Genomic DNA, 8,826 nt, shown 5'->3' on the forward strand with positions numbered 1-8,826 from the left:
TAAGGACATCACACACATCAATGCCCAAGGCAGGATTCGAACCTGCGACCGTAGCGGTCGCGCGGTTCCAGACTGTAGTGCCTAGAACCGCTCGGCCACTCTGGCCGGCCCCCTCAAGGTATGTTCTGGTATGCCCACATTGCCGCAGGCGCAGGTATCATTCATCTGTCTTCTGATTTTGTGTAGATACGTAGCATAAGGGCCATGACCAGTCAGGTAACGTATCAATCCACTTGACAGGTTAAGTATTCTCATTTTTAATCTCTCCCTGAAGTTAGGGCGAAATCTTTATGTTCTCCTACTTGTGACTGAGGTTTCCCATTCATTTTGCCACACTTATAAAATGCGATTTTTATTGCCTTTTTCGAATAGGCCTCGTGAGTTAACGAGCATTGTTCTCTCATTTAAATAGATTGCCAAAAGAGTGTGCCTACAGGAACTGTGAAACGAACTCTGTCGTCCAGGACCGTGTTCCACAAAGGGCGCAGATTCACCACGAGGTGGGGAAACTCACTGGCGTGTATTGTCTATTGAGGCCTAAGCGCTGTAGTGTGCGAGTGAGACAGACGAGAACCTACGTCATAGAGAAACCCCATAGAAGGCGTTTGTGGCCAGGGAGATATAGCAGTGTTATATACGGCGGACCTAACATCGGCCATAAAGGGAAACATTTATGAAAACTATTTAATTCTGTGGTAACGCAGGGAATAAGACACGGTAATCTTAATCGACCATCCTTCATAAAATTTCATGGTGATCCCAATAAAACTTTATTATTGATCATATGTATAATAGTTTTGCATTTACTGTTAAAGTGATATTAACAATTTTCGTAACAAACACCTGAATGCTAAAATCTGAACGCTTTGGTCGATCTTAATGATCGACATTTCATATGGAAGCACACAATTAAAATGATATATGTTGTAAATATCAACTCTGCAACTTTATTTGTTTAAAAGATACAGTAAATTTAAATTATCAGATCATCATTTCCCCCACACAAAACACATTGAACGATGACAGCATGACGCCTTATTGAATCATTAGGTAATAGAATGTTTGTTGTGAAGTTTAGTGCACAATAGTTACTTCTGATCTTTGTTTATTTATCAGGAAGTACATTGGTGCAAGGCTACTGGCCGTGGCATTCAAAGCTAAGAAGGAAATCGAACTGGTTTTATGTAAAAGAAAGAATTTACCGTTTATTATGTAGTGGATGTTATTGTTACTTTATTTAGAACGTGAAAATGGTCAAGATTAGATTATTCAAATATGTTAAAATGTAAGACAGTGCTGGTGCAGACGCGAAAGCGGACAGTTCGGCTGAAGACACCAAAGGGTACAGTTCGGATTGAGACGCGAAAGCGGACAGTCGTTCTTTAGGCAGCTATGAAGTGAAACGACTCAGAAAATTTCGCGTTGTGTGGTATCGCGGGACTTAGTCTCTGAGCGGTGAGCAGCCGCGCGCCTGGTGTGAACTCTTTACTTTTCGTGTAAATGACGAGGTGGAGTATCGGACTTATGTTTCGTGATGAGATTGTGAAAAACCGAACTGTGTCAAATGGATATGCGCTCGAGTGTATCAGTAACTCTAAATACGACCACTTTCGCTATTAGTTTGCTCTCTAAATAAACATTATTCTAACCAAATCGCAAGTGTGTGGCCTACATCATATATGGGTTGATAATTTCGTTCACGATATTATTACTACTGTTATTATATGTTATATTAACTTTGTATTTCGCAAACTTGCTATCAGCGAGACAATTTCACCAAAGAATCATAAGTGTCTAATTTAGAGCGTGTAATGCGACACGTGCGGTTCAACCCCTAGAGGAGTTTGAGCCAAGACATTTCGACGAAGAGGGACCGCTTGTGAGCTCGAACATCTTTTGGATGTTAGCTCGCAGCCTCAGTTCCAAGCATCCTTCGCACTTCCATTTGATTGCCTTTCTTTAACCAGCAAAGGGCTCCACTTTTCCTAATTTCCAAGTCCATGAGCATGTTCCTAGAATTACTAACAAAGAATCATCAGGGTAATGTAGCAGGCGCCAGTTAATCTTAGTAGCACTCATCGTTGAACTATCGTCATTAACGGAGTTGGCTTCACTATCTGCAATCTATCAGCCTAACCGCTAGCACCATACCGTGCGACTGACGCTATTATAGATTGGTGGTACACCCTGGTTGTTTTCAAGAGAAGCCGAAATCACTTGCTTGCAATAGTTATAATTTTATTCATCACGTATGTACCTTTTCTGTCTCCTTCCTCTTTAGGATGTGTAAAGTTACGACGTTCCTCCAGAAATACCCATAGATATCTATTTACTGCGATTGTACTAATCGTTACATCATTTAATTTTATTTTAGAGTTTCTCACTAGGTTTCTTTGTAGCAGGAGGTGCATTGTTTTGTGAAGTGTGAGGGACAATTTAACTCTCCGACGCCAGCCCTCAAGTTCATTGAGCGCCGCTTTACGTTTGTGTTCTACAATTTCTCTGGAGTCACAACCTACAACGAACAGCACGTCATCTGCAAATGCCATCAGCTCGCTTATGTCACCGCCGTCGTGTCACTTCCGTAGTATGGGCTCCAGTACTGCATCCCAAAATTTTGGACCACACACTGATCCCTGCGGACAACCTTTTTGTGACTGTCTTCGTAATTTTCTTCTCTGGGGATGTTAAAGAACCATGTCGCCCATGGCATTAGTCTCTCGGGCAGTTGTTTAGCGCTTCTGGACACTCCAAATTCCAAAGGCGACCAAAGAAGATCAGCATAAGTGCCAGCAATATCAATCATCATTGCTAGAATGTACTTTGTGTGAGTGACTGTCGCTAGCGAAATCGCCTTATTAATTGCGTCCTCGTTTCATATCAGCCTACACTCCGCTGCAAAGTGAAAATCTCATTCTGGAAACATCCCCCAGGCTGTGGCTAAGCCATGTCTCCGCAATATCCTTTCTTCCAGGAGTGCTAGTTCTGCAAGGTTCGCAGAAGAGTTTCTGTAAAGTCTGGAAGGTAGGAGACGAGGTACTGGCAGAAGCGAAGGTGTGAGGACGGGGCGTGAGTTGTGCTTGGGTAGCTCAGTTGGTAGAGCACTTGCCTGCGAAAAGCAAAGGTCCCGAGTTCGAGTCTCGGTCCGGCACACAGTTTTAATCTGCCAGAAAGTTTCATATCAGCGTACACTCCGCTGCAGAGTGAAAATCTCATTCTGAATTGCGTCCACAGTTGACTTGCCCCTTCTGAACCAATACTGGCGAGAGCTCATATCGTGTTGCAGTCTGTGGTCTTGTAATCATTTGCCTAATAGTTTTTCAAATATCTTCCCGAGATCGTCCAGAAGACAAATTAGTCTGTTGGACTGGGGTAAGTTGCCCTTTAATAATTATTACCACTTCAGCGTTCTGCCACCGTGCAAGGACCTGTCCTTGCAAGAGACACGCATTGTACAGCTCGCGAAAGTAACTATCTAGCTGCTCCCACAGTGCTTGTGTCACTTCGGCAGGGATCCCGTCCGGTCCTGGAGATTTTTTCTTTTTCAGTCTTAAAATTATTTTCCTAATTTCTTCCTGTGCGAAAGGGTACACAAATTTATTGTTTCTATAAACTTCCCATAACATTCTTCGTAACCTACGCTGATCATCTTCTCGCCTTTATCTCCATCGTCAGGAAGTAGTGTTTCCATTAGCAGGGCAGCTGACTGTTCCCGACTTTCTATTACAGTACCATCATTTCCTCTGCAAGACCGTTGGTGATCTTATTTTCTCGCAGACTGGTTTATGTGGTACACCCCACGGATCGATTTCTACTTTTGCCTCCACGAATTGCTTCCATCGTTCCATTTTAGTTTTCCATAACTCTTCCTTAAAACCTTGTTTAACATACCTGTGTCTATGCAACCTTCGTACTCTTTCTTCTTCTTTCATGCTGCTCTGTTATAGCTTCCTGACTCTTCTTGTTTCAAATCTCAATTTCTGCAGCCCCTAGGACAAGATGTAAGATACTGCTTTAGAATGACGTCTGCTGACGTATAAAGATGTCTCCATTGCTCTGTGTATAGCAACTGTTAGTTCTTGCGCTTTAACGTATACATTAACACGCAGCGACAAACTTCCTGGATACTGAAGCACCCTTCTTAGTTCTTCCCAGTTAGCGTCCTTGATGTTATATATGGATCTTATCCGCACGTTTTCTGTGGCATCTTGGATGTACTTTCCAGTAATGGTATACTGTGTGATATTGTGGTCACTCGGTGTCATTCCACTCTCAAGACTTTCACATGGCGCGCCGCTGCCGTATTTGCTAAAGTTACGTCAGTATTTGACGTTCATCCGACCCTCCCTTCGTAGGTTGGTGGATTGTAAAGTGAATTCAGAACCTGTAGGTTGAGTTCAGTAATGGCTTCTTCTAGTTGTCTTCCACAGTCGTCAATCAGGCGGCTGTGTCACAATACTGACTTTGCGTTTGCTTTAACGGAGTACACAACAGGCTTAACTCGTCCTAGACGACTAAGTATCTTTAGTTTCAGCAGATATTCATTTATCTAAATTGAAAATAAATGGAAACCAGGATTAAACTCTCCCTTCCGGTTAACATTTCCACACAGATTACATGTTCTAAACAGTGTTTCAAATTTTTATCACTGCTACGCCTTGTTAAGTACTATTATTGATGCCGTAGGACGTTGCACTTGTCTGAGCATATGGGTAGTTATTGGCATACCGGCCATCTTTATTGCCTTCGTATGCGGTTCTTGGAGGCAAAATACTCTAACACCAACTCCTCTGCCACTCTTCTAGCCTCGGCAATACGCAGACACTTCTCATGCCATTACTCTACCCAATCTTTATCTCCACTAGGAGTGCCGGATATATATTCGACAGTCTTGCCCTACTCACATGTCATCCCATGCTATACGACCATGCGTCATCACAAAGTGCTTGTAAGACGTATCTAAGGAGAATGACTCATTTCTTCTGGCAGAAACCGGTTTCAATAACCTCTCCAGTTTTCCAACTCTGCTGGCGGACTGTTCACTCGGAGATGGATTCTGTCTACGAAATTAGGTACATGAAAAGTAATATACTCCCCTTTCTTGGAGGTTGTACCTTACTAGACGTATTAACGCTGCAGTAAGCGTCTTTGACTTTTCCAGTCTACTGAGCTGCGTAATGTTCTCTACGCTTTCATAAATCTGTCGTGGATCTCTTCTGATCTGCGTTTTATTGTTTACTGCTTGTAGTACATATTTGTTTCCTGTACCAACCGGCTGTGAGTCTCGCACTGTTTTGTTGCAGATTCACTTCCTGCATTGACTAATCTTTTTCTTACTACTGTAAGGAGCGCAGTGTATTCCTTAGGACGTACGCTGTCGCATTATATGTACAACTGCCCATTTTGTGTTGCCAAATCCTGATCGCCTGTATCATATGTCACTCGTACATCCGCCTCTGATCTTGTTCCTCTGTTATAACACATAGCTCTGAATTTTCGCCATAAGCTTCTTTACTGCTTTTCCGTTTTTGCATGATGCTCTACTTAGGTCCGTGTCGCATATTCGTAGTTACTGCTTACTTTTTGCCAGAAATTCCTCGCTCTTTCGGCGTCGCTCCACCTTCTCGACGGTTATTTACAATGAAGAGCCAAAGAATTTGGTACACTGGCGTAATATCGTGTACTGCCCCGGCGAGCATGCAGAAGTGCCGCAGCACGACGTGGCATGGACTCGACTAATGTCTGAAATATTGCTGGAGGAACTGACACCATGTATCCTGCAGGGCTGCCCATAAATCAGTAAGAGTACGAAGGGGTGGAGATCTCTTCTGACAACACGTTGCAAGGCTTCCCAGATATGTTCAATAGAGTTCATGTCAGGGGAGTCTGGTAGCCAGCGGAAGTGTTTAAATTCAGAAGAGTGTTCCTGGAGCCATTTTGTAGGAATTCTGGATGTGTAGGGTGTTGCATTATCCTTCTGGAATTTCAAAAGACGTACGTGTCACCTGTCAGAGTCGTATCTAGACGTATCACGGGTCCCATATCACTCCAACTGCACACACCTCACACCATTACAGACCTCCACCAGCTTGAAAAGTTCCCTGCTGACATGAAACGTCCATGAATTCACGAGGTTGTCTCCATATCCATACACGTCCATCCGCTCGATAAAATTTGAAACGTAACTCGTCTGACCAGGCAAGGCGTAAAGCTTTGTGTCGTGCTGTCACCAAGGCTACAAGTCAGGGCCTTCTGATCCGAAATTCATATCGATGATTTTTCGTTGAATGGTTCGCTCGTTGACACTTGTTGATGGTCCAGTACTGAAATCTACAGTAATCTGCGGGAGGGTTGCACTTCTGTCACGTTGAACGATTATCTCCAGTCGCCGTTGGTCCCGTTCGTGCAAGACGTTTCTCCGGCCACAGCGATGCCGGATATTTGATGTTTTACCGAATTCCTGACATTCACGATACACTCGTGTAATGGTCGTTCATGAAAATCCCCTCTTCACGCTACCTCGGAGATGCTGTGTCCCATCGCTCGTGCGCCGACTGTAACACCACTTTAAAACTCACTTAAATCTTGATAACGTGGCATTGTAGTAGCAGTAACCGATGTAACAACTGCGCCAGACACTTGTTGTCTTATGTAGGTGTTGGCTACCGCAGCACAGTATTCTGCCTGTTTACAAATCTCTGTATTTGAATATCCATGCCTATACCAGTTTCTTTGGCTCTACAGTGTATGGTTCTTAAATTGACCGCAGTTGATGGTGTTATTAGAGGCCTCATTGCTTTCTGGAGCTATGAGGCACCTACTCATAATCCGTTCTTAAAATCTGCCTTGTTAGGAGGGTTTGATACATGCGAGATTCATCTCTGCTCCCTACATTTACATGGCACAAACACACTGCCACTTGCTTGACTCTACTGTAGTCTTCTTTGATATGGCCTTCTTCCCCCATATGCTCAAAAATTACCACTTGTTTATCGCAATGTCTTGCCGAATGACGAAGGTCTTGGCACTGAACGCACCGCTTCACTACTGGGTTGTCTTTCACTGACATACTAAATAATCTTTCATTGAAATCGAACGAAACCCAAGTCATCGCTATCGACTCTAACACGTCATCAGGCAAGTCTTCCCCGTCATATAGACCTACAACGCACTCTTTCCACCTATCCACTCTTTCCTTTGCATTTAAGACTGAATTCCCATCGTACTCTTAATCTTACCACTCTTGCTTTTAACTTCAACGAAGGATCTTTTGCCTTTTCTGCATGCTGAGTCACACCTGACTATGATTTCTTTACTTCTTTCTTGCAGCCGTTTCCCCTTGGCTTTCCTGCACTTCCTATTTATTTCATTTGTAAGGAATTCGCATTGTTGTGTTCCTGTCTTTCTCTGTAGATTTCTTGTATTTCCTGTGTGCTAGGCTTTGAGATTATTATGTTAGTACAGCAACCGCTACCTCAATACAGCACTTGAAAAGCCTGTACGACTTCCCAGTGGGAGCTCCATTCACTGAGAGCTACATTCTCTATATACGAGGGTTGGAACATAAATAGTGGCAACTGTTTATTCACAACCGATACAAAAGAGTTACGTGTTTTCACCTGTTACTGTCCTTCAAAGTAGTAACCAGCTTTGTGTAAAACCCGTTACAAGCGATGTGGAAGGCGTAGTACACCGTTAGCAGAGCCTGTTCTGTTGATGGTGCGAATGGAGCGATCTACTGCCTTTTTGAGTCTCTGGAACAGTTCTGAAGCGAATGCCACAAAGTGGTTCCTTCATCTTTGGATTCAAATCAAAGTCACAAGGAATTAAGTCCTGGGAGTTTGGTGGATGGTACAGTACTTCCCAATCCCACCGAGTGAAGAGAGCAGGCACAGCTTGCGCTGTATGCAACCGCGCATTGATCGTGCAAAATGATAGGTGAGTTGCTCTGAAAGTATCGCCGCTTCTTTCGCAAAACTGGTCGCAGGAGATGCTCCATAAGCGAACAGTAATACTGTGCATTGACGGTGGCATTCGCTTCATAACTGTTCCAGAGACTCGACAGGCAGTAGACCGCTCCATTCGCACCATCAACAGAACAGGCTCTGCTAACGGTACACTACGCTTTCCATATCGCTGGCAACGGGTTCTACACAACGCTGGGGACTGATCTGAAGGACTCTTTTATATCGGTTGTAAATAAATAGTTGTCACTATTTAAGTTCCAACCCTCGTATTGTCGTTTGGAAAATTCTACAAAATCATATTAATCGCAATATTCGTGAGGCTCTAGGTACGGCAGTGACATGTTGGTGACAAGCTGCCTGTAGTACGCGCCTGGTTATAGCGAGGTGGTTGTGTTCCTTCTCGGCGTAACTGCAGTTTTCCTCGCCTAGACGGCAGCGTCGTGCGCCACGGGGGACCTGGTTGTAGGAGGCACGCAGCCCGGGGTGGAAATGTTTCACGAGCGGTGGTCTCCACGGGCCGTAACTCGACGCAAAGCCTCCTTTAGTACTGTCGTGCCGTGGGATCGCAGGCCGGGATAGATCGTAAAAGCCGGAGCTGTGGCCGTAACGTTATTTTTCGCTCTCCGTAACCTCGCAACAGCTGTCCAATTGTCTATACTGGCGCGGAGGTGGAGGAGGGGAAATTTTGTTAATGGAGATCTCTCACTGGGAACAAGTGTCCCGTGTCTTAAATGCGGGAGGGAGCGAGAGAGAGGAGTGAGAGAGGGGGGGGGGGGGAGTGGTAGAGGAGGAGAGGCCGAAAACACGTAAGTTAGGCAGTAAAGAGACACTGAACACTTTGCTATCAATATTTTGAAAG

The 8,826-nt window shown here is 44.3% G+C and overlaps 1 non-coding gene across 1 annotated transcript; it reads left to right on the forward strand.

Moving 5' to 3' along the window:
- The first annotated feature begins 3,077 nt into the window (after window positions 1–3,077).
- Trnar-gcg lies at window positions 3,078–3,152 on the forward strand. Its single transcript has one exon. It is a non-coding gene; the product is annotated as a tRNA-Arg (tRNA).
- Window positions 3,153–8,826: the final 5,674 nt, after the last annotated feature.

Source organism: Schistocerca americana, chromosome 8 (genome assembly GCF_021461395.2).
Source record: "Schistocerca americana isolate TAMUIC-IGC-003095 chromosome 8, iqSchAmer2.1, whole genome shotgun sequence".
Lineage (NCBI taxonomy): Eukaryota > Metazoa > Arthropoda > Insecta > Orthoptera > Acrididae > Schistocerca > Schistocerca americana.